Below are 27,202 nucleotides of genomic sequence, written 5' to 3'. Positions count from 1 at the left end.
ACGTAGTTGCCGAGCAAAAGGGCCATCGATGCATATGCCAAGTAGCGTCGCTTTACATCTGCATCGGTGACCCTTTCCCCGCTCGGCAACTGCATCGATGTCGATGTAGATGCATAGCAACCCTTATCTTTCATCGTCGCTCTCCTCATCCACAACAGTCACCCGTGGCGTTGTCGGTTGCCACCACTGACGTTGTTTGCCATCATCAACTGGAACATTAAGGGTACCTTTTTGCTCTTTATTTTCATGTTTCTATCGGTAAAATTAATGGTGTATGGGTAAATTGACTTAGATGTTTCATTTTCGTACTATAGGGATGCCAATGTAAATTTCTGAAGTATAGGGATCGAAATGCTAAAGGAAGCTAATTATGGGGGGTAATATGTAATTAGTTTGAAATCAAAAGTATATGCTAAATTGTTTCATGTTGGAACATGTCTTTTTCAAAAATAGGAAAGATAAACTAGAGTGGCAATTCAGTAGGTGGGACTTCAACTTGTCACAAATGAAAATTGAAATTGGACAAAATATACATTGATTCACTGTGTTGGCACATGACATTTCCAGAAAGGGTCAGGATTCATGCTGACTAAGTTGAACTATTGATCTTTTGGGTTTTGGCTAAAGCATAAAGAAGGATCACTGATTCACTCACAGTTTTTCTCGGAATGTTTAATTGCCGCATGAACAAGTGGTCTCAGGTATTTGTTATTGTCACTGTGGACCACTAACCTTCAAGATATTATTGTCTAAACCGTTTCATATTAAGCAAGTTTTAGACATCAAAAAGATAAATCAGTTTATTCATGTTGAAACTTGTAGGTCGTGCTCATCGACCTGGACGAGCTCGACTATCCCCGAGAGTCGCCGATAAGCGTCAGAAACCTGGACGAGCTCATCGACGAGAACCATGTCATCGTTTCGTCGTCGGTCAGAACGAAGTACTACGTTACGATCCTATCTTTTGTCGACAAGTATCAATTGGAACTGGACTATGCCATTTTTATGCACAACAAGGTCAGTTTTGCTGGTTTAATGATTATGGTTTGGTCGCATGATCTCGGATTGGTGAAGATTTTTAGTGTTTAGGGTGCGAATTGGTTGTGGTTTTCTTGATATACCTAATTTGCTAGTATTCTATTAAAAATAACTTAAAATATTGTGTATTTGCATAGATCACTAGTATTTAGGCTCGACGAACTTGGTTAGTTGAAGATTAAGGGTTCGAGTGTTTTCTGGTCAATTTTTATGAGTGAGCATTGTGAAGCCTTTGTGGGCATCATACGTTTTCCCACATAATTTCTATTGTCGGGGGTATCTTAAATCTCCAAAAGTTAAGAAGATAACAAAATAATTGAAGTCTAGAAGGTAAATGGAGCCCCATTTTGCTAGGATACATGGTAATATGTTAGATTCATGGGTTGGACGGTAGGAGATCCAAGTTCTGATGCATAATGTCTGCTTAATAATCATCAAGTTCTTTTCTTTTAAGGCACTTTGTTTCTTTTGAATGTATCTAAATGTTTGTGTGTTGAATCACTCAATGGTTGCTCCCTCAGATTGATCAACCAGCAATACTAATTGCTATTTTTGCCCATTTCTTGACCTCAGCCAGGTTTTGATAGTCGCAACTGCTTGATAGTCGCAACTGCTATGCTGATGAACACTATCTTCCAACTCTTTTGAGTGTAAGTACATTAGATCATTTTGCATTTTGGCGTTCCTGAGTAATGGCTTATCTGGGAATTTAATAGTATCACTAACTAGACAGGACATTTCGACATCCTACAGATGGTGGATCCTATCGGAAGTGCCAATTGGTCCGTGATGCATGTTGATTGGTCTGAAGGAAAGTGGCATCCAAAAGCATATTGAGCACAAGATGTCACTTTTGAGCTCCCAAAGAATATTTCAGTAAGCATTCTCTCTTTCAAAAATTCATACTTTAGAATGTCCAGATGCCTCTAAATTCTTGTTGGCTGATATGGGTTTCGTTGACAGTCTATTGATGAGAGTTATCATGTCACCAGTGATGAAAAGGTAAATCCTTTAGAACTTGTGTTCCTATATGTTGATTCTTTCCTTTTTCTGGTTCACCTATTCCTGATTACTTTCGTTAGTATTGTCACAATCACCGAAAGCACATCAGATTAGGCAAAAGTAACTTAACCTTTGCAAGCTGACCGTCAAGTTCTATAGTTTTTCTTTTCCTCCGAGTTACTTCAGTATATTCATGTGTTTAGGTTGAACGAAGCTTATAATAGGAAATTGGAACATGTTGTAGATATCCATCTAAAATTCTTGCATTTTTATCATAGATAGTGGTAAGTGGTAGGACTTTGCAAGAAAATGCTTGTTCTACATGACTATGTCAACCAAAACCTTTAAAACACTATACAATTATATAGAGTAGCACGATACATGCGTGAGACACAGAACAAATGCGGAGGGATTGATGACTTACTATCTGAGCTTTCAGAGAAGTAAATTAAAAAAATATGCGGATGAATGAAATAGAATTACTCAATTACAAGTCTGAATGACTTATAAGAAAATAATGTCATCCGTCGAAAGAAGTCAAATATTTTCTCAACATGTTCACTAGTTGGAGGATTGAACACCAAAGCACTGAAAGCATCTATTTTCATTTTTGTTTAGATAGTATTCTTTGGTCCTTTACTATCTCTTACCTATTATGCAAATTTTGCATACTAAAAGGTTAAGTAATGCTTAAAAATAATAACAACAAAGGGTTAAAATCATGGCAAGCATGTATACTACGTTGGAATATCGAATAATTATTCAAAGTGATCGACTATGCAGTGTTCCGAATACTGGTACTGTTGAAGCTATTAAATAATTGTTTAATGCCATCGACTGTAACAATCTGGTTAGTTCATGCCGAATCATAACTAATACTACAAGAATTTCATTTTCTTTCCATGTTTGACTTGTATTTATCATCACAAAATCTTTGCTGCTATCTGTTTTCAGCTAACAATTATACAACACAATCCGGAAGAGAAACTAATCAATCAAACTTGAGTACACCAAATCTGCTATTTAACTGTTCTTCCAGTGTTTTATAATCAAAGACCAACCTCAACAGTAGTATTGATTCTTTTTTGTTTATATCAATCATGTATTTATTTATTTATTTTGCAGAAAGTCGTGACTGTGAAACCTTGTTTGTGGAATGGAATGAAGAGACTTTGCTACTTGTTTGCTAGGAAATTTTATCCTGAAGCTCTTCACAACCTGATGCAGTTCTCTAATTACACCCTCATACGAGACACATCAGCATGAACACCATTGTTTGGTCTGGTTGTGCCTCCTGACATCACATTGTTGAGTCATTTGCTCCATGAAATCCCTGCCAATTCTTGAACTCAAGCCACCTCATTTTGACACCAAACTCCACCATGTAGCAGCAGAAGAATGTTGGAGGCAATTGGGCTGACTTGAATCTATGTTTCTCTCTAAGTAGGGATGAGGTGGATACTACTTTATTTGATGGTGCACTCCACCCAGTACTGGTCTTCTCTCTGTTTTGTGTTTTCCTGGTTATTTGATCTCTTGAGCAGCAAAATTTTGTTAGTCCATTTAACTTTATAGAGTGCTCAATTCTTTTGTAGAGAGAGATTATAAAACACTTTCTTTGTGAAGTCTTTATGGCAAATCTCTTTTTTTTTTTTTGAAAGAAAACTGAAGCACAAAAGGAAGTGAATAATTTGGTTAGCAGTTTCATAAAAGATGTCATTAAAAAAACTTAAACAATAGAGAACAACTTAAAAGTTTTGAACTTCTAAGATCTGATCTCAAACACATGCTATATGGTATATTGTGAACATATTGAATGACAATTATTATCTAATGGATGTTAATATGTACAACATACTTGTAATGTTATGATGTATAAATCAAATGTAATGTTCTAAATCTCATTAAAATCTGATATAATTTCTAAATTATACATAAAAATGATATAATAATATTTCAAATAATAAAAGCCTATCTATTGTGAGGAGGAAGAACAACTTCATGGCTTGCTCAGCTCTTTCACAGGATAATTGATATCAAAATTAGTTGCCCGTGATGTTTAGAGAGAGAGAGATTATCTTCTTCTCCTTTGCTTTAAAAATTATATACATATATATATATATGTATATATATATTATTGGTGAGAATTCTGAAAACATTTTATGCTAATTATTAAATCATTATAGAGATCATTTTTTGGCTAAATACTGAAGACAGCATTTTATTGTGTTTGTAATGAATAAGCACACCGCAACCTTTTTTCTCTCCCGTACGACTACTCTGCACGTGAATCGCACATGTTTCGGATCCGTTTCGAGTGGATGTCGCATCGCACATGCTTCGGACCCGCTTCACTAGAAGATCCGATTCCAGTTGAACTTAACGCGGCCTATATATACATATATCCTCAGTCTCCACCCCCATCCCACTCCCGCTCTCGCTCTCTCTTCTCTTCCTCCTTCGATCTCTCTCCCTCTCTTCGTGTTTGGCTTCGCCGTCCTTGGTCAATCCTCCGCCGTGCCCTCCTCTCTCTCTGTCTCTCTTCGGGCGAAGATGAAGCGGCCGGTGAAGTTCATCGCCGACCCTAGGGCACGGCGCACCGCGTTCAAGAAGAGGAGGGCCTGCTTCCTCAAGAAGGCCTATGAGCTCTCCACCCTCACCGCCACCGACGTCGCCGCCATCTCCTTCGCTCCACATGATGCACCTACCGGCGCCGTCCCCGACCTCCTCACCTGGCCTCAGGACCGGAAAGAGGTGGTCCGCATTATCCGCCGCCTCCCTAAGTACGGCGACGGCGCCGGTCCCGGCATCAATAAAACGCCGAAAATCAAGCCCACGGAGGAGGTTGCCGTCGACCAGGCGTGGGACGACCAGGGGGCGCTTTGGACCATCGTGAGGTCCCTGCTGGAACCAGAGATCCTGGCCCTGAGAAATAGCGGAACTAAGTTACCGGAGGAACCGGAGTGCTCGAGCTCCCATCACATCCTAGGGCTTCAAGATCCTCTTCCTCCTCCTCCTCCTCTCGCGGCGGCGATCGTCGACGATGCCTCCGACCCCACTGCCATGAGGATTCACGAGCTCCTGAGTATGCCCGATACCTTCTACGGGAACGATGAGGCCTCCTTCGCTGAGTTGCTGCACCTGATGCAACAAGAGTAGACCAGCAACATCTGCGATAACTTCTTCAGCTACAAGGAAAATGGGTATTTTTTTTCTTTTTATTGCGAAGTTGGATACACAGTCAAAATCTGTCCTCTGATTCCACGAGCAATAAAATCAGCTTCTTTTTAAACAAAAATCGTGCAAAATTTTACTGGTAACATCTATTCAGCAACCAGAGTGCCAAATAGATGACTTGCATACACCATTGTTTCATACTTGTTTACCTCTCAGTACTTCTTTACATTTAGATTAGCTCAAGAAATAATAAGATTTTCTTATGCATTTTGTCTTTCCGACAAGAGTTACTTGACAGCAGTATCCAATTTTAGGCTTTTAGCCAATGATCTAACACTAGCGAGTTAAGAACTGCTTTCATATTTTATCCTTTCTCAATCAGTGCCATCTTGTGTTTCAATGGGTCATAGAGGAACTCTCAATTGTTCATCTCCTTATAAGTACATTTATAAGAGATGAATTATCCTACTTTGCTTTGATCATATGTTTTAATTGTTTATTTTTGGGGTTTTAAGTATGCTGTCTGCAGTCCTATCACAATCACTTTTGCCTCGAGTGCAGGTATGTCTTTGGCAGGCATATTCATCTACCAAGTTAGCTGTTTTTAAATGTTTATGCTTGCCTTTACTCTGAACTATAACCTACATTGTCTTACATTATCTTGGCATTTACTGTAGTTTAACAAGTATCATTTTCAGTTTAGGTTTTTATTCATGATTATTCAATTTTGGCACCTAATTCATGATTGTTCCATTATACTAATACATCCACCGTGTCCCCATTTTTTCTATTGGACATCATGTCTCGTAGTCAGCCTTAACAACATTAACTCAATGAACATTGCCAAATTATTTCTCGATATAATATTGCCCATGCTAATGGATAAGGGAACCAAACATATGCTTTATTTCTCTGGCTGAACTTGCCAATTAATTAAGTATTATCATTCGAGTGCTGAACATTGACTTATAGTTTAATGAAAAGGATTAATGGTGGTGAAGTCCTATAATATTGATGTGAAAAATGAGACCATGGGAAAATGGAAAGCTTATTTGAATTATCTGTAGCAATATGAATCAGTGAAATCTAAAAATGCTCTTTGTTAAGGATCATTTTTCCAGTGGTTTGGACTGACCATTGACTGATGCATCTCATCATCAAGACTCTCAGTTTCTAATTTTGGTGGTATTCAACAGTTGCAAAATTCATTTAAATATAGATCGACATAATATTTAGGAACTTTAAGACCAGAAGGGTGGATGAAGAACTCATTCATACATAATATCCTTATAAGTGCACTAATAAGATGCATAAAGACTCGCACTATAATTTCTTCATTCATATTGCTTATGGCAGATAAATTGATGAGTTTCTTTAAGCTAAGGCAAAACTGAGGCTATGCATTCTATGAAACCAAGTTATAATTAAGTGTACTATCTCATTTCCGTTCTATACTATAAGAATTCCAGAGGAGTGTAACTGGGTTTATGTGATAAACTTGAAAAATGTCCCGGGGATATAAATAAACAAACTGTTCTACTGTCGTTGGTGTTTGCCAATGATAGGTTTTCAATCTCTCCCTTATCAGAACAAGTATAATTTTGCTGAGCGTTGGTTGCTAATGAAGAGTGATGTCTGGAGCAGAGAAAATTGGCTCAACATGGTCTCCAAAGATCTTTACATGGTAGAGGTAACTGAGGCCAACCTTTTGAGGTCTTGGATCTTCTATTTATAATATGAAGAGATTTGTTTGCATATCTTGAGTAACAATGAAGCTTATGTGTTGCAATTGAGATGCACTAAACTATTTCTTAAACATTAGTTCAAAATATCAAGTTTATAGAGACATTAAAGAGCTTATTTATCCTATTTCACTCTGATCATATGGTTTATTTCATATTCAATTACCAAAGATCACTATTTTGAATGTTTATGCTGGCTTTTACTTTGAACTATAACTTTTGTCGTAACATCATGTTTGCATTTCCTGTAGTTTGACTAGTATCATTTTCAATTTAGGCTTTTCATGGTTGCTAATTTTTGGCATCTAGAATTGGTAGTAGTAATTAAATTTAGTTAATGAGATTAACTACAATAACATATATGTGTTAAGTATTTGTATTTCAAATTTAGAAGGGCTCATACAAAAAAACCATCAACATTGCAAAAATCTGCATGCAATTTCCCAAATAAATAGAAACATAATTTAAACTTTTTAAATAAAATTAAGAAATCAAAAACTTACATCTACAAAAAGGGAATTATATTTTGGGATTTTTTGTTCAATGAGTGTTTGAGAGCGATCAGAGGATCACACTGGAATATGACATAATATAAAAAATAAGCAAAAAGTTATCAATTAAACCATTGACCTTCCAAATCTAATTTCATTAACAAAAACTTGAAAAAAGGTAATATTTCAGTTCAGATTGACTCTCATGAATCAAACTTGGCCAATCTACTATTACTGTTTTACTTGTGATTAATTGAGATTATTGGAGTTATAAGAAAGAGTGGAAAAAAAAGGGAAAGATGATGGCCTCAACTTCAACTGTCCCTAACATGCAACACTCCCCTGGCCGTGCTGTCGTGGCCCAAGCATGACTCACCACAAATCCTTTTAATACTTACAGTAGAAAAAGTTCCTTGTACAAACAAATGATTTGCATAACTAAAATGATGAATTTCTCGTATCTCATTTATATATATTGTTGTTCATGTTACCACCAATTCTTTTTCTTTCTCCTCTAACTATCAAAATGAATGGAAAATTAACACTGTTTAGGATGTTGGTTTCATGTTAATTAGTTCTCACATTAGTTCTGTGCTTGTAGTTAATCTATGTTTGTTCTGTTCTTCCCCTTTAATTAACTTCTGATTTCTATTATGATATAGTTTTTGTATAATACATTCTTTTTGTCACTTAATTTTTCTTATACTCCTCAAATTTGTCTGAAGAAATGATTTTGCGTTGTTTTAGTTGCCTCTTAATCTGCAATGGCTTTGTTCACTCCATCAGGTCTTGTAATGCAGAAGGATTTGCTGACTTCAAGCGATCGCTCAACGAGATGCCATCAAGCATCTATCTTTTCTCATTCAACTAGCAGTGTTGAGAACTTGCTCTTTCTCAGTGCACATCCTGTCTCCACCAATCTACTATGCAAACCATCATCTTTGACAAGACACCCTGAAGGAGGCCATTTTTAGATTTACCCATGAGTGGCAGCTAGTGCTATTTATTTGATTCTTAGAAGTTTTCAGCTTCATGTGGCAACAAGTTCTAGCTTGATGATGTCAGTGAATCTCAACAGTTTGTTCCAGATATTTTGAATGGAATATTTGAAATAGCAATTGAGATGGAAAAGATTGAGAAGAATTCATTGAGAAGCAAAATGCTGGAGGGGTATCTTATGGTAGCTCTGTTTGTGCCATCAACATCAACCAGACTTTCCTTTGAGCCAGCTATAAAAAGGTTCGGAGGAGAAGTTTTTGATTACAGAAGAAGCACGTGAATTTTCTTCAGCCACGAAGAGAAACTCCTGAAGGTATGATCTTAATTATGGATAATTTTGTGGTGTCCATAATTGTATAAGGAAGACTTAACGAGTGGAAAGCATGATTTGCAGATATAACTACAGTTGAAGGTTACACAAATATAATTGTTTTAAAACATTTCAAAAGTGGAGTTGCTAGATGGCAGCTTCAACAGCCAATATTCTTTTTTATAAAAGCTGGGATGATCAAGGACAGCATCCAACACAGGTAAAAGGAATAGTATCCCAATGTTATCTTGTTCAGGAAGGATGATAAAAACAGAAGAAGACAACTGGAGGTTTTTATGCTGCATTTTCTCTCAGATGATTCTGATGTATGCATGATTTGTTGACAGCCAGGTTTTCTATGTACGGAAGTTTGCTTCACCATTAGAACTACAGGGGAAAAAATACTTGAAACCTCAATGAATTATGATGACATAATTATTCTTACTTGTCAGATTAGGAAGTACATTACTTCATCAGAAAATGTTCCTTAAGGTTGCTGTGAATTCTTTGAGGTCATCACAAGGAAATAGAAGTCAACCGGTTCATGATGCTAGTTGTAATAGAAAAATCAGATATTGGTATGAATTGCCTCAGTGTATAGGTACTATCGAGAGATATTTCACAAGCTGATAAGCACCACAATAATGCATTAATTTTCTTGGCATGTACATTGTGAACAAAGCTCTGGTTTTCTAGAAGTGGCTTCGAGGAGTGATGTTGCCTTATCAAGCTTGCGTTCAGAAAGAATGATTTGGTGAGATTATGCATAGACCTTTATAAAGAAATTCATGGCAAGTGCATTGTGGACAAAGAGGTGTTAGATGTGCTTCCTAAGCATCCTCACCCAAGACTTGATGAGGTACGTGAACATGTCTGGAACCATTTCTTTCTTAGTATGTAGAACAAAAGATCCATTGTCTCAGCAACCAACACTTAATTTTCACAAAGATAATTGCCGAAGAAATGCAAGGTTTACTTTTATTTGAGACTTCCTTTTTTTTCTTTTCTAAATACTGCATCCTCTATTTGTGTTTTGACCCCCATAAACAAAATCACTTGATATCTCTTAAACAACCATTCATGGCGAAGTGACTAAAACTTGATTAATGTTATGCAAACAAAGGACCAAAATTTATGAAAGAATGGTCTTTATGTTTGCTGGTAAGTATCGATACAAACTATTTCTTTTATTTGTTTTACGTAATTCGATAGGCCATTTTGACATTGTCCATTGTTACAGAATTCTTTTTTCTGCTTCTGTGTCCATTGTTAATGGCTGAAAAACAAGTATCTTAATTTCGTCAAAAGATTGCTAAGCTAATGTTATAAAGAGATTAGATTGACTGATTCTGTTTCTTAAAGATGTGATGTGATTAACAGAAGCAGAAAGGAGTATGAAAATTTAATGCTATTTTGCCCATCTCATCATGATGAGAAACACTAATTGTATTTATGCTCTGAATACTTGCTTGCTTGTTTCTTGTAAGATTAACTATTTATTTATTAATTTCTGCTTCTGTATCCATTGTTAATGGCTGAAAAACAAGTATCTTAATTTCGTCAAAAGATTGCTAAGCTAATGTTATAAAGAGATTAGATTGACCGATTCTGTTTCTTAAAGATGTGATGTGATTAACAGAAGCAGAAAGGAGTATGAAAATTTAATGCTATTTTGCCCATCTCATCATGATGAGAAACACTAATTGTATTTATGCTCTGAATACTTGCTTGCTTGTTTCTTGTAAGATTAACTGTGTATTTATTTATTAATTTTATATATTTTGGATGGAATCCCTTCTAAAATCTAGCTTTGATTGCAATCATATTATTCCACATAGTAAGTGTCAAATGAGTTTTATTTACCGTAATGAAGTAATGTGGTGAATCATTAAATAGAGAAAAAAAAACATCCTGATTATTAAAGTTAAGAATTTAAGTCTTGCTCTAAATAATTGGCTATATTATATTTGAATGAAAATAATTAAATTTTAATATAACATATGTGTTTTATTATTTTAATACAAATTTTTCATAAGGCATCCCTAATAATTGGAATCATGTGTTATCTCTTCCACGGTATTTCTAATAAGTCGTAATGCCTCAACTATTAAGATTGATGAATTCTTTTTATGTCTGGTCTATTTTTATATCATTCACATTGACTTGGTTGTTTTTTGAATATTTTATATAATTTTTTTAGTTTATTCTTCTATTGCAGTCATGCCTAATCCCATATATAATATTACTTAAATATATTTAAAATAAAACTAATTTTTAAAGTATTCCAATCAGATAAGATTGATGTAAATTATAATTTTAAGAGTTAAATGTAACTTAAATATATTTAAAATAAAATTTAATTTTTTAAGCATTATTGTCATATAATATAGAATGTTGATGTAAGTTAGAATCTTAAGAATTAAATAGATGGTGATTGGAGGGTACCTTAAAATTAGAAGGATAATAACTATATTTAGAGGGGTGTATTTGTAATTTTGTGTCACTTTGAAGGCAAATGAAAACTGAGATCGGCTTCTCTTTTTCCGCCTCTTTTCCAAAGCCAAATCCCCAAGCCTTACTCTCGATCTCGAGCTCTCATGGTGGTACTCCTCGAAACCCTAGGATCCATGGGCTAGGGAACCCCCGGAGGCATGGGAAATTAGTGGTGCCTCGGCGATAGGAAGCACGATAGTGACAAAAAGGACAAAAAGTTCGAGTACTACGTTAGGATCCCGTCTTTTGTCGACAAGGATCAACTAGAACTGGACTTTGCCATTCTTATGCCCAATATGGTCAGTTTTGCTGGTTTAATGATTATGGTTTGGTCGCATGATCTCGGATTGGTGAAGATTTTTAGTGTTTAGGGTGCAAATTTGATGTGGTTTTCTTGATATACCTAATTTGCTAGTTTTCTATAGAAAATAACTTGCAATATTATGTGCATTTGCATAGATCACTGGTATTTAGGCTCGACGAATTTGGTTAGCTGAAGATCTGGGGTTCGAGTGATTTGTGGTCAATTTTTATGGGAGAGAATTTCTTGCATTATGAAGCCTTTGTGGGCATCATACGTTTGCCAACATAATTTCTATGGCCGGGGGTATCTTAAATGTCCAAAAGTTAAGAATATAACAAAAGAATTGAAGTCTAGAAGGTAAATTGAGTCCCATTTTGCTAGGATACATGGTAATATATTAGATTCATGGGCTGGACTGTAGGAGATCCAAGTTCTGTTGCATATGCCTGCTTAAGAATCATCATGTTCTTTTCTTCTTAGGAACTTTGTTTCTTTTGAATGTATCTAAATGTTTGTGTGTTGAGTCACTCAATCTAGGAAACCTATGTTGGGTAGCTAGAGCATTGATTTTGTTTTTACAAATTATATTATCTACTCTGTTTGATTTGAATTCTAATCCTTTAAGATTGTTTCATTTATTTTCAGTGGTTATTTAATTCTGTGAGTTAGTCAAAGTCTTTGATAAAGTGACAGTTTGGGTTCATTTTTTATCTATATGTTTGAATAATTGGATATTATTCAAATGGTGGCCTCATTAGCTTCTTAATAGATGGGTTGTGTACTTGCTTTCAACAATCGTAGAAATTCTAAATGTGAGAAGAAATTTGGGTTGCCCACTCCTGTATGTCTTGCCTCCATCTCCACCTCCACCTCCACCTCTTCCTTTTGTTTTCTGTTGTTTTTTCCTTCTTCTCTTATTTGAATATTTTCGAAGTGACTCAAAACATTTCTTGAAAATAAAGGAGAAATGTCTTATTTAGCTTGTCTACCTCTTGTTTTGGACTTCTCCTAGGAGTAAAAACAAGTGTTCGGTCCAATCCTTATTGAAGAGACAGCTGCAGAGATTGAAATATAGTTTTCTTGAAAAGCTTTCTTACAATTGGTTGACACTTATTTTGTCTCCTCTGCAGTGTAACCTACACTGAATGGGCTGGAATATTTTTATTGGTTGAATCAATATACAACTTGACTTGTTTATAGGTGTGGGTGAAGAAACCGGTCAAGCTACATCTAACTCTGGATTTTTCCAATCCAGAAGATTTTGCAGAATTATTATGTACCTGTATCTTATTCAACTGAAGTGTAAAATAATTATTGGTCTTTGTCCTTTTTATTTTAGCCTGTGCTTTAGATGTTTCTAATCCTTACCTTTTATGCATCTTCACATGACATGAAACATAATGATATGCTTCTTACTTGGTGGCTTTTGTTCACATAATTGTTAAATTCTGAAATATTATATCAGGATATGTTGTTATTGAGTGGATAAATGGGTGATTAGATTAAAATGTATTTTGCAGATCTTGTCTGTTGTTGGGCTTCTTCAGGATGAACTTGATCCTATGGTTTCTGTCATGAAAGTTGAAAAAGCTCCTTTGGAATCTTATGCTGATATTGGTGGCTTAGATGCACAAATTCAATAAATTAAAGAAGCTGTTGAAATTCCTCTTACTCATTCTGAGCTGTATGAAGATATTGGAATTATGCTTCCCAAGGGAGTTATACCATATGGGGAGCCTGGAACTGGGAAAACTTTACTTGCCAAGGTGAGAGTGTAGCATGTGAATTTCCATAACATGGACTTTACAACGTTGCCCCACACATTAGTATATCTACTAGCATTTATTATAAGTAAATAGAGAAGAGAAATGAGAAAGGATATTTTTATTGCCTGTGCACTTCTTCTTTACCAATGGATGTCTTTTTTTAAAAAAAATTGACCTTCTATTATTACAAATTTACAATCTAGATGGTGGTGGCCAATTAAAAAAAAAAAGCTTAACTGAGTTTCACTTAAGAATTGGAATTATCTTTCTCTTGTGGGTTTGCGACCTAAAAGGTTTTTGCCATCCAATTTGTGTTGCATGGTGATCTGAATGCTGTGGTATCTGCATTGGTTATTGCAAAGTCCTAATTTTTGTACTATTTATGAATGCTTAATTTCAGGCTGTGGCTAACTCAACTTAAGCAACTTTCTTGCATGTTTTTGGAAGTGAGTTGATTCAGAAATATTTGGGTGATGGCCCAAAACTTGTTAGAGAACTGTTTAGAGTGGCAGATGAACCTTCTCCTTCGATAGTCTTTATTGATGAGATAGAAGCAGTTGGCACCAAAAGGTCTGTCGATGAGAAATAAAATTATCAGACTATTCTATCTGACCAATTTTAGATATGATGCTCATTCTGGTGGTGAGCGTGAAATACAGAGAACCATGTTGGAATTGCTGAACCAGTTAGATGGTTTGGACTCACGGGGGGATGTTAAGGTCTTGCAACCAACAGAATTGAAAAGCCTTGATCCAGCCTTGCTTCGGCCTGGTCGTATTGATAGGAAGATTGAATTCCCGCTGCCAGACATTAAACATCGTATTTTTCAGGTTTGTTATGTTTTATGAACAAATATAGGATACTTATAGAACACCGGTGCATGTTTTTGTACACTTTGCAGGTTCTTGCTAAATTCTTATTTTCATGTTAATTTCTTTAGATACATACCTCTAGAATGACGCTGGCCAATAATGTCAACCTGGAAGAATTTGTCATGACAAAGGACGAGTTCTCTAGAGCTGATATCAAGACAATCTGTACTGAATCTGGCTTGCTTGCTTTAAGAGAGCGTAGGATGAAGGTGTGTCACATATTTACATGTAAAATTGTATTCTTTTATATAGAAGGTCATTGTTAGATAAAGCTTTTGTTATTACACTAATATTATCAGCAATTGTTATTGTGGTCTTATATACCTTTTGTTTGGGATGTATACATGCTTTTTTAAATGGATATTGACTTTTGAATGCCAGTTGTCCATACCCTAGGGATTTTATGAATTTTTCCTATGTTCCATTAAATGTTCAGAAATTGATCACTTAAAAAGTTAACCACTAAAAGACAGGAGAACTTTTCATATTACCTCTCCTATTCTATAAAGGTAACTCATTTCTTTATAATTTAAATGTGATGGTTCATGTAAGCTGTATTTAGTCTACGTTCTCCATTAGATTGCTTTTCAGATTCATATTATAAAGCTGTATTGTCCAGATGACTTCTTCTGACCCCAGTTATAGTTTCTGGTATGTATTTTATAAAGCCACTAATTTACCCGAATGGGGGTTCCTTGATGATTCAAGTTCTTATTATTTCTCTTTCTTGGGGCAAGAGGATCATGACCATTTTAGGAAGCTAAATTTTGCATCAATCTTTATTAGTGTATCATTGCTTTGGATAAAACTTGTTATAAGAAGTAGAATAAAGAACCGGAAACGATCATTCTTTGGGCTGGATGTAATAAAGTTATTTACATGTTGAGGGAGATTTACTTACAAAAGCATATTGGAAATTTGTTCAAGTGACATTTTTGGTGATCTCTGAACACTCAAGTCTATGCTTCATGTTTTCAAGTCTAAAGGTCTACAACCAGGTTTAGAAGCTCGGTCGACTTCTGGTCTTGACACCTTGTTGCATTGGTATCTCACCAGTTTATCGGGCAATATTCCAACCTTTTTCACACATTATCAGTAAAAGATAATACAAAAACAACACCATTTGGTATTAAACCATATGATCCATATAGGTCCTTACTCAGGCTAATTAAGGTTTGTCATAGGCTCTAAACCTCCACCAATGTGTCTTAACAGTGGTTGACCGCTGAAACAGTTTGTCATGCTGCTAGAATAGAGATCCTCTTCTTCCTCCGAAAATAAAAAATGGAAAGGAAAGATACTTCTTATCTATTTTGTTCCTATTTCTTATTACAGCTTATCTCTGGTATAGAGAAGTGATGTGGTGATGCCTTGGCTCTTGGAAATGTCATGATCTCGTCTTAATTTCTGATTCTCTGTTCTTTGTTTTTCTTTTCCCCATTCTCTTTCATAGCCTTGAGAAGTGAGACAATTTGGGAGAGAATCATTCAAGGCCCTACATAATGAAATAAAGAAAAATTCAACTTAAAAAGTAAAATATAAACTAAATAAGATCAGTTCAACGTAAAAGAATATGGTTTGGCTTATAAGTAAAATTCTTGCTCTTGAGCACATGTTGGATCATATAGTTGATAAGAAAAAATACGAATAATTCAAAACTAATATTGTTGATATGGATTATGATGGTTTTCAAACGTTTGTTTTAATCAAAGGTTTTTCAAACAAGATCATCAAATACTTGAATATTTTCCTTGGCTTGGTGCATATTAAGTTTGACAAATCTGATATGGTAGGGACATACCCAACAAATGGAACATTAACTAGTCTTCTTTGAAGAGACACTCTCACTTGACTAGTTTGAGTTGGACTACACGTCTTTAGTGGTTGGATTGGCTAGTTGAATTTGACCTGCAGTGGATTGAGAGTTTAAACTAATACTCATTTGCTTTATCTTGCATTCCCAAAGTGCCCTCAGTTACATATCAAAGTAATTTGTAGCTACATCATCTTACGCTCAGCTAACTCATGCAGACTTCAAGAAGGCCAAGGAGAAGGTGACGTTTAAGAAGAAGGAAGGGGTGCCTAAGGGACTATATGTGAGCTATTAATTTGCTTGCCTCATAACATGAAGGTTTGTCTCATTTGTCGCTTTTGATTATCGTGATTCTCAATATATTATTTTTAGATGTTTGTTTGTGGACCTTGATAATCGCAAATTGGATAACAAAAATGGTTCAACATAAATACTCTTTTGAGAAATATTGTGCATCTTCATGCCCAAGTTGTAATCATATACCTTTTATATAAATGTGTTGTGTTTATATGCTTTAAGAAATCAAAGAACTAATTACAGAATACCCCTTGTATTTAACTTCCTTTAGCATCTCGGTCCTTATGCTTTAAAAAGTTTCATTGGCATCCCTATAATTACGAAAATAAACATTTAGGTCTATTTACCATAATGTTGTTTGTTTTATCGACGGAAATATAAAAACAAAAGACAAAAAGGTAATTTTAGCATTCTAGTTGACGATGGTGGATGACGTCGGTGGTGGCGGATGGTGGCATTGTTTGGGGTTGCGAGTGGCTATTGTGGATGAGGAGAGTAGCGGTGAGAGGTAAGAGTGCCTCTGCATCGGCATCGGCATCGGCGTCGGCGTCGGCGTCGGCGTCGTTGGCATTGTCGAGTGGCTAAAGGGCTGCTCAGCATCTGCATTGGTGGCTCTTTCTTCGCTTGGCAATTGCATCAGCGTTGACGTAGATGCAAAGCGGTGTCGCTCTGCATCTGCGTAGGCGTCGACGCAAATGCAGAGTGACCGACGTAGTTGTCGAGTGACGTCGCTATGTATTTGTGTCGACGTCGATGCAGTTGCCGAGTGACGTTGCTTTACATTTACGTCGACATTGATGTAGTTGCCTAGCGACATCACTTTGCATCTGCAAGGGTCGTCGATGCAGATGCTGAGTGATGCCACTTTGCATCTACGTCGGCGCGACGTAGTTGCCGAGCAAAAGGGCCATCGATGCATATGCCGAGTAGCGTCACCTTACATCTGCATCGGTGACCCTTTCCCCGCTCGGCAACTGCGTCGACGTCGATGTAGATGCATAGCGACCCTTATCTTTCATCGTCGTTCTCCTCATCCACAATAGTCACCCGCGGCGTTGCCGTTTGCCACCACTGACGTTGTTTGCCATGACCAACTGGAACATTAAGAGTACATTTTTGCTCTTTATTTTTATGTTTATATCGGTAAAATTAATGGTGTATGGGTAAATTGACTTAGATGTTTCACTTTCGTAACTATAGGGATGCCAATAGTTTTCGTCTCTCTTAATTCACTAGATTCATTTTGCCTTTAGGTACAATTGCTCACACTTCAAGCAAAGACTATTTCCAGGTGACTTTGATGCCCCTAAGTCGGAGCTTAAAGATCATTTTTATCTTTATCTTTTTTGCTTTTTTTGCATGTTTCTTTCCTCTCATCTCAATTATGTGGATTGTATTATAATTATTTGAATTTATTATATTTGCACATTTAATATTTGGGATTTGCCACATGACGAAGATATGATTGAATGTTTCTGAACCAATTAAGCTTTTACCTTATTGTTTGATGATTATACTCAGACGTCAATGATGGGAAATAATTCACATAATTGACCCTAAATAGTTGGATTATAGTGTTTTTGTTGGTATAATGTAGTTCAAATATTGATTTAATTGTGTCGAAATGTTTGTCTTGATAGCGCTAAACCATTTTGACCAAATTTCTGCATAGGACAAGTAGCACATTTAACATTAATATCCTATGGAACTTTATTTTGTTACGGGGAAAGGATTTTTGGTTATATGAAAACATCATGAGGTAAATCTAAAATTGATATTCCTGTAAAGTTAGGAGTTTAACAATGCAAGCATGCTACGTGGTTCTGTTTTTGGATATTTGGAATCTACATATTCATATAGCAGTAGTAAGATCTCATGATAAATTATCATTTATGATATTGTATCTAATTAGCCCTCATTTTCCATGAGACTGGGTGTATACCCCATCAGTAGAAAGAGTTTTGGTTTGTACTCATGATATGCATGACTTTAGTTACATTGATATCAAAGAAAGATGTAGAATGTCAAAAACTAGCAGAATGGACTGTAAGATTTCTTGTGGGTTAATTTATGGGATGTTGTTTTGTTTAGACCGGTATGAGATGGGCGATGTTTAGCAGTCTCTGAATAGATACGCGGACCCCCCTTGTTTTGGGTGTTTTGATCTAACTTATTAAAAAAAAAAACTATTTATTAAATGGTTTAGAATGCGAGCCCTCTTTGCCCACGAGCTGCCTGCTATCAGTTGTCGTCGCGCATATGCTGCTCATAGTGCGCACCATGTGCCACTAATTCTGGGTATGCTTCCTCCTCTTTGCTTTCATCTTCCTTCCAGTGATTTAAAAAGCACTAGGCGCCAAGGTCCAAAAACGCCCGAGGCGCTAGGCGCTCGCCCGAGCGAAGCGAGGGCTAAAATATAAAAATATATAATATAATTAATAAATATAATTATTTAAAATTTTAAATAAAAATATGCTATTAAATTAAGAAAATCTAAGATACAAAATCACAATGTCACATTAACAAAAAGTTTTAACATTCAAAATAATAAAATTTTACATTAAAGTCATTCATCATAATCAATATTATCGTCATTTTCACACAAATCATCTTCATTAAATTTGTCTTTTTCCTCTTGTCCTTCGACTTCTTCCTCTTCATCAAAATATGTTTAATTCTCTATGTCTTCAATAATAGCAGGAGCCGAGCTTGATGCTTTTGCACTCATTTTTCTCTTTGTCATCTGTCTTATATATGTTTGTAATTCTCCAGCACCTGAAGCTCTTGCCACATCTCCTTATGTCAATCTATCATCTTCAAATACAAGCTCGTCTTCGGCATCTTGTAAGTTAGCACCTATTTTTCCTACCAACCACTCATTTGAATCATCAATATCTTACGATGAGATTGAATCGATTCTATTTTACAAATCATGATGAGCCTTCAAAGCTTAATTATACTTTATGTAAAAAAGATCATGCAATCGTTGATGTTCCAACCGATTTCTTCTCTTCGAGTGAATCTGTCATGTCATATAATTTAAAAATATATTAATATATCTATCTAAATAAATTAATTAATTAAAATAAAAATATTTAGTGATCCTTACATGCTCAAAGACACTCTAGTTTCGCTCACAACCCGAAGCACTACATGTCAAACTAAGTACTTTGATAGCAAATTGCTATAAGTTCGGAGTGAAGTTTCCAAATAGACTCCACCATTCAGCTACAAAATTTATGTTATTATTAGCAATAACATAGTAACATAATATATATGAAATTAATTATATCAAATTATTAATACTTGGAGACGTAGTTGTCCTGGATCGAACGACCACTGGAATTCCAAAAAGACCTTCGGTATTTTTATATAAAGATAATTCACGAATAATCTTATCTTGAACCTCAAGGCTGGGAACTAATCTTGCAACGCACTGATATAACCGATCCAAAACTTATGCATCAAACCCAACATATTTAATTTTATAAAAGAATTCAGGGTTCAAATAATATCCTACTGCATGTAAGGGACGATGAAATTGACAATTCCATCTTTCATCAATTATTATAAAAAATTTCTCATATTTTTCTTCATTTTCATTAAAAAACCTTTTAATCGTCTCCTTTGCTCTATCCATAGTCTCATAAATATATCTCATTACAGGCTTATTTTCATTATCCACCAACCGAATGACTTGAACAAAAGGGCTCATTACCTTTAATGTATAAACTACATGATTCCAAAAGGATGGCATTAAGATGATATCAGTAGCCCTCTTGCCTTTTGCTTCTTTTGCCCATTTGCTTGTCACCCATTTCTTAGAGGTAAACATGTTTCTCGGATTATATTTTTGACGATGCACGCTCTGTAATGTCAAGAATGAAGTAGCAAATCGGGTGACACCATATCTCACTAATTCTTTATTCCCTATAAATTCTCTCATCATATTCAAAGCCCCAATATGATTATAAAAAAATCCAACAACAAAAATTGCCCTTTCTAGGGTTTTCTTGATGTCTAAGATCTTTCCAATATCCTCCAACATTAAATTAATACAATGTGCTGCACATGAAGTCCAATATAAGTGTTGTCTTTTTGTTTCAAGCAATTTACTTGAGACAAATGATAACAAAAATGATAAAACTTAAGAGTTTAACACATTTAATTGAAGATAAAATAATTAAAAATTTTAAAAGATTAATATTACCAGCTAATACATAGTTGCTTCCATTGTCGATTATGATTTGAACGATATTTTGTTCTCTAATTTCTTTCACGAAGTTGTCAAGTAAATCATATATCTTATCTCAAGATTTTACAAAAGATGAAGCATCTATTGACTTTACAAACATAGTCTCTGAAGAACAATTAACCATAAAATTAATTATACTCCTGCGCCTCCTGTCAATCCAAATATCTGACATAATAGAGCAACAATGTGTTGCCCATGATTCTTTATGACCCTTTAGTAAGTCATTTGTATAATTCAACTCTTTTTGCAATAATGGAACTCGCATCTCATAATATTAACTTGGAGGTTTTAATCCTACACTATATCTTCCAATAGCTTCAATCATATCCTTAAAACTGTCTAAACGAGTTGTAATAAGGGGAAGACCAGCCTGATAGAAGAAGCGAGCAATGTGCTGAATTGTTCTTCCTCTTATTTTTTATCACAAACATCACTTATATTTGTTTGTCTAAATTTTGAGCCTCCTGCTTAGCCTTGTTGTTTCTGGGATCCTTGAAACATATATAGATCCATCGGTCCTTTTTTACCATTTTTAGTACTCAGAACTTCTTTTTCTCTTTTGTCGTATACTTTTTTTCCACTTGAGTTAATACTCATAAAATAATCTTCTTCTTCGTCCCTGAGATGTTCAACATTGTCTTCTGGTAAATTCCCATAAGATTCATTCTTTTGTGTCTTCTTTTCATTCATATAACTCAGCAACTCTTCTTTTACCTCAGGTGGACACTTTTTGCAAGCTACTGCATTCTTGAAATTTCCTACTATGTGTTGTTTTGCACGAAAAATACCACCTCTAGTAGTCTTATCGCAGAATATGCAAGTCACTGCATTAGGATCTTTCGGATCCTTCAGATAATTATAACTCAATGCAGGATCTTTTTTTGATGCTATTGGAGACTTTATTGAGTTGCTCTGTATACTTGCCATTTATCTTGAAACCTAACAATAATTTCAAATAAATAAAAATTAATAGTATTAAAATCAAAATAATATATTATTAATCTAATAAATACAAATACTATTATTACTCTATTATTAACAGTATACAGTATACTGTTAACAGTATACAGAAGGAGAAGAAGGAAGAGGAGTGTAAGGGGGTGCTGACTGAGAAAAGAGGAAGCGGCAGCGGCGACAGCGGCAGCGAGCAGCGGTGAGCAGCGGGAGCGGGAGTGGGAGTAGGAGCGGCGAGCAGTAGGAGCGGCGACAGCGGTAGCGGTAGCGAGCAGCGACAACGGCGAGCAGCGGGAGCGGGAGCGGGAGCGACAACGAGCAGGGTTAGGGTTGGGCAGCGACAACTGATATCGGTTTTAGTTGGTTCGATTGAACCAACTAAAGCACCAAGACCGAACCAGACCTAAAATCCTGGTTCGGTCGCCTGGTTTAACCCAGGCGCTCGCCTGATTTAACCCAGGCGCTCGCCCAAAGCGTCCAGCGCCTAGGCTCGGGCGAGCACCCAAGCAGCACCTCTTTGAAGCGCGCCGCCTGGAAGTGAAGCGAGGCGCTCGGGCCTCGCCTCGCCTCGCCCGAGCGCCTAGGCGAGCGCCCAAGCGTCTTTTTAAATCATTGCTTCCTTTACCACTTTCTCCAGGTCTTTCTTGTTTCCCTTCCTCTTCCTCCACCATCTCATCTTCTTCCTTTCTCTTCCTCCTTTCTCCTTCTCTTATCCTTTTATCTTCCTCCTCTTCCTCCATCACCTCCTCTTCTTCCTACCTACTTCAACTTCCTCCTCTTTCTCCACTGCCATCTGTGCCTTTCTCATCTCCTTTTTCCTCTTTGAGTCTTCGGTACATACTAGTGTACAACATGTCGATACACATACCAACTCGTACATATCGGTCTGGCTAGGGACCGATACCGGTGGTCATACGAGACAACAATCCTTGGGTTACTTAACAATGATGTTAATGTGAACAATTATTCTTGGGTTTCAATACAAACAAATGCTTAAGAGTTAAGAAATTAAAAGCGTGAAGGATGTTGAGAATCAGGAGAGGGGAAAGATGGTCGCAATATTTTCTTTCATTGGTAATCTTTTAAAGTGCTAATAAGTAATAACTATATATTTCATGCGAGATCGTATTCTACTCTAGGATTTATTTGAAGCAAAAGTATCTTCTTTCTTCAAATCCTTGCTTGGCACTTGTATTTTTGCCAATCTAGCAACATCTTTGGAAAGAAGTTCTTAATTTATCTAGTTGTTTTGTGTCACCATTCAGTATTTTGTACTCTTTGCAGTGTGATTGTTGAAGCTTTGAAAATGGACAGTCTGCAGAAAATTTGCTCATCATTGGAGCCCATTCTTCGAAGAGTTGTAAGAGAGCTTAAAACTTATTCCACACCAGAGTTTTCTTAAAATCATTTTCCAGCATTCTATGATCTGCCAATTTAAGTTACTTAATTTCATTAAAGAATTTGCACTTGAAGAATCCACAACATGCCCATGTTATCATTTCTCACTTTGATTTTCCAGTGCGACATCTGATTATTGTATAAATACATCTTTGACACCATTATTTGAGATAATACATTTTTTAACTAGTTTGTTTGTGTACACAAGGAACTTATTCAATCAAATAATAAAAGAAGATAAGCTCTATTTTTTTAATCTTGATTAGTATTTAAAGTTAAGTCATGTCGTGTTGACTTTCTATGTAAATGATGTTTGTTTGGAAGAATTTGAGTGACACCTCTAAATTACATGTGTAATATACTATAGTTAAATTGCTCATGTAGCAGATATTTCTCTCATCTTGAGATTCTATAGAGAGAAAGAGATCTGCAAAAGCGATTGCCTCTTGTTGGTGACTGACAACCAGACAACCTGAGTCCTTTCCTATTCATTGGGATGCTAAGTCTTCTCTATGAGTGGTTTTCAGTCTCTAAAAATTGCATTCGGCTAATTTGTAAATCTATCTATAGTTTGGTCAGATAATTAATGCTTAAGATTGTTTGAATCCTTTTATTCTTAAGTTAGTGTAAAGTATCTCTTTCTTTTTGTCTGATTGCTTTGGATATATGTTGTGATTTGTAAAACTTCATTTCTTTATTCCGTAATTGTGTTGTTTTCTCATTCTGTTGGATGTTGAAACATGGCCCCTAAAAATTATTCTCGATCTTTTTCTATGACATTGATAACTCACCTTCTATGAACTTTCAATTTTTTGGTCTCGAAGTTCTATATTCTGAATGGACCCTATTTATTAGTAATATCTGATGTTTCTTCTTGACAATCTGATGCTGTATGGTGTTTCATTAGGTCAGTGAAGAAGTTGAACGAGCCTTAGCAAAGCTAAGTCCTCCAAAAATTGGTGGAAGGTAAGACATATTATGACATCATACATCATGAATCAGATGGATTCTTTGAGAATGAACTTATTTTGGCTTTTTTTTCCTCTGCATGGAATTATAAGTGACTAAGATGTTATAACCAAATAATTATGTTGCCATGCTTTCTGAAACAATCTTTCCGGTAAAATATCTGAAAGCATGTCAAGTTTCTTGTGAACTTGTTACAGGCTGCACAACAAGTGTTTAAATTTAATGAAATGAAGGATGGTTGAGACAGATAACAGCTGTATATTATGATTTTTAAATTGTTGTCCTAGAGTCTGATTGCTAGAATTTTAATTTATGGTCATTCTGCTTAACAGATTGTAGTCTATTTTTCAGAAGATACTATAGACATATATAGGCATGATGTTATTTTCCTACCGAGAATTTTATGTATCTTATATTAAAAGGAAAACAAAATTATTAACATTTGCTTGGTTTAGCAAAAAAAGCTGCAAAAAGTCATGCAAACACACTATGATTATGATTTTCATACAATCTTTATGATTATACAAGCGGCACTGTTTCTTCATCCCTTTGTGACCAAGTAAGCTGTCTTTTTAATCTTGGACTTTTAGATTTTGTTTTGTGTGCCACTGTCAGTATCAGATTGCTTTGGGGAGACTATAGTAAATGAAGAGTGCATTACATCACAAACAGCAATATGAAGCAAAAGTCTGCAAGGTAATAAGTTATAAGAAAACAGGAACAAACTTTTCTGTTACAGCAGAAATAATGGAGTATGACGAAAGAAGTGAAACATGAGGAGAACAAAGAGTAAGTTATGACTGGGTTACCAAATTTGTTTGATGAAAATGCATTCTGTAAGAATGATCTTTGCTGCACATCTTTCTGTTTTAAGTCTAACCACATACTGTTCCTATAAAAGATAGGAGTCCTTAGGGATAAAAGTAGGTAATAAAGGTAGTTGACCAAATCGGATAAAGATCATAATCAGAAAGTGCCCAATCAATTACAAAAATTTCATAAGTGGAATACAACTAAATAAGCTCATGTCTAATGATATCTAGCTTTGTGAAGATGTTCTAAAGTTGTGATAATATTGCCTTGTAAATTGAGAATAGGCCAATTAATCTAATTAACTCAAACAAGAATTAATAGAACTCTGCACAAACCTAACTTTAAGACTTGCTTTATCATATTCAAGCCATTCAATTTCAGTCCATCTTGTTAGTCTTTGCTTGTTAGTTGTGATGTTTCCCAGTAATTGATGTGCACATCTAAGAAAGATTATTTCCTTCAGTTTGTTGCTTATTGTTTGAAGAAATATTAGCTTCATTTTTATCTTCCGATAGTAAAGAACTGATTCATCATCTAGCCTATAAGAAGTTCACCAATTCATCTTCTAGCCTATGAGAAGGTCATTGTTGCAGCATCATTTCTCTGAGGGGTAGATTTGGTAAATTTCCAGATTTAATAGTTTTAAGGGTATTCTTGGAATCATCAAATTTCAGAATTGGTACTGCAACTCAGCCCTGCCACTTGGACATATGAGTTATCCTATGCCTAATATGCATCTTTGACTATTTAGGCTTGTTTCGATTCCTGGATTAGGTGCTTTATGAATAAAGACTAGCATTATTCAAGAAGGCTTCTTGTTTTGCTTCAATCTTCTTGTTCTCCAATTTATCAAGTTTCCCTCAGTGTTCACAGTTGGTGGGAAATTATGGTTTAACCAACTATGAAAATTCTTTACATGAATAATTTCTACTTATGTAATACTCTTTTAGGATCCTTCTGAATTCAAGAAATGCAGGTCTTCACCGAAGCAAATTGAAGGTCCTGATGGAAGAAATCTCCAGCTTCATTTCCGGACAAGACTATCCTTATCCCATTTTACTGGAGGAAAAGTAGAAGGGGAACAGGGAACTGAAATTCATGTTGTGTTGATTGATGCAAACACTGGCCATGTTGTTACATCAGGACCTGAGTCATCTGCAAAACTAGAAGTTGTAGTCCTTGAGGGTGATTTTAGCAATGAAGACAATGATGATTGGACAGAAGAAGAGTTTGACAGTCATGTAGTGAAAGAACGCGAAGGAAAAAGGCCTCTTTTGATTGGAGACTTATACGTCTCATGGAAAGAAGGTATAGGAACCCTTGGAGAGCTCACATTTCCAGACAATTCTAGTTGGATACGGAGTAGGAAATTTAGGCTTGGACTGAAGATTGCTTCAGGTTTTTGTGATGGTATTCGAGTCCGTGAAGCGAAAACAGAAGCTTTCACTGAAAGGACCACAGAGGAGAATGTAGGTCAGCTTTGCACTATCTTTGGTTTCTTTTTCTCCATTTACCTAAGTTTTCTTTCTGATGTTTATAGTGGACAAGAAACACTATCCACCTGAATTGAAAGATGAAGTCTGGAGATTGGAAAAGATTGGTAAGGATGGTTCATTGCACAAGAGATTGAATAAATATGGACTCTTTACAGTTGAAGACTTTCTCAGACTTGTTGTTAGGGATCCCCAGAAACTCCGCAAGGTAAGTTTTTGGTTTTCTTGTTTGCTGTAATGAGTCTCTTATTACCTCCACTGTTTGTGGATCTAATTTACTTCACAATGTAGGTTCTTGGAACTGCTATGCTGATGAACACTATCGCAATCTGCTATGCTGAGTAACCAGACAGGACATTTCGACATCCTGCAGATGGTGGATCCTATTGGAATTGCCAATTGGTCCGTAATACATGTTGATTGGTCTGAAGGAAAGTGGCATCCAAAAGCATATCGAGCACAAGATGTCACTTTTGAGCTCCTGAAGAACATTTCAGTAAGCATTCTCTCTTTCAAAAATTCATACTTTAGAATGTCCAGATGCCTCTAAATTCTTATTGGCTGATATGGGTTTTGTTGACAGTCTATTGATGAGAGTTACCATTTCACCAATGATGAGAAGGTAAATCTTTTAGAACTTGTGTTCGTATATGCTGATTCTTTCCTCGTTCACCTTTTCCTAATTTGCTTTCTCTATAGTTGTCACAATCATCGAAAGAACATCAGATTAGGCAAAAGTAACTTAATCTTTGCAAGCTGACCGCCATGTTCTATAGTTTTTCTTTTCCTCCGAGTTACTTCAGTATATTCATGTGCTTAGGTTGAACGAAGCTTATAATAGGAAATTGGAACATGTTGCATATATCCATCTAAAATTCTTGTATTTTTGTCGTAGATAGTGGTAAGTGGTAGGACTTTGCAAGAAAATGCTTGTTCTACATGACTATGTCAACCAAAACCTTTAAAACACTATGCAATCATATAGAGTAGCATGATACGTGCGTGAGGCACAGAAC

The 27,202-nt window shown here is 35.8% G+C and overlaps 2 pseudogenes; both read left to right on the top strand.

The window, feature by feature from the left end:
* Nucleotides 1–683: 683 nt before the first annotated feature.
* On the top strand, nt 684–23,794 carry LOC135629267 (26S proteasome regulatory subunit 4 homolog; annotated as a pseudogene).
* LOC135629266 (calmodulin-binding protein 60 D-like) lies at nt 16,727–26,899 on the top strand (annotated as a pseudogene).
* The last annotated feature ends 303 nt before the right edge of the window (nt 26,900–27,202 follow it).

Source organism: Musa acuminata, chromosome BXJ3-1, assembly GCF_036884655.1.
Source record: "Musa acuminata AAA Group cultivar baxijiao chromosome BXJ3-1, Cavendish_Baxijiao_AAA, whole genome shotgun sequence".
Lineage (NCBI taxonomy): Eukaryota > Viridiplantae > Streptophyta > Magnoliopsida > Zingiberales > Musaceae > Musa > Musa acuminata.
This window is presented reverse-complemented; position numbering and strand designations above follow the sequence as displayed.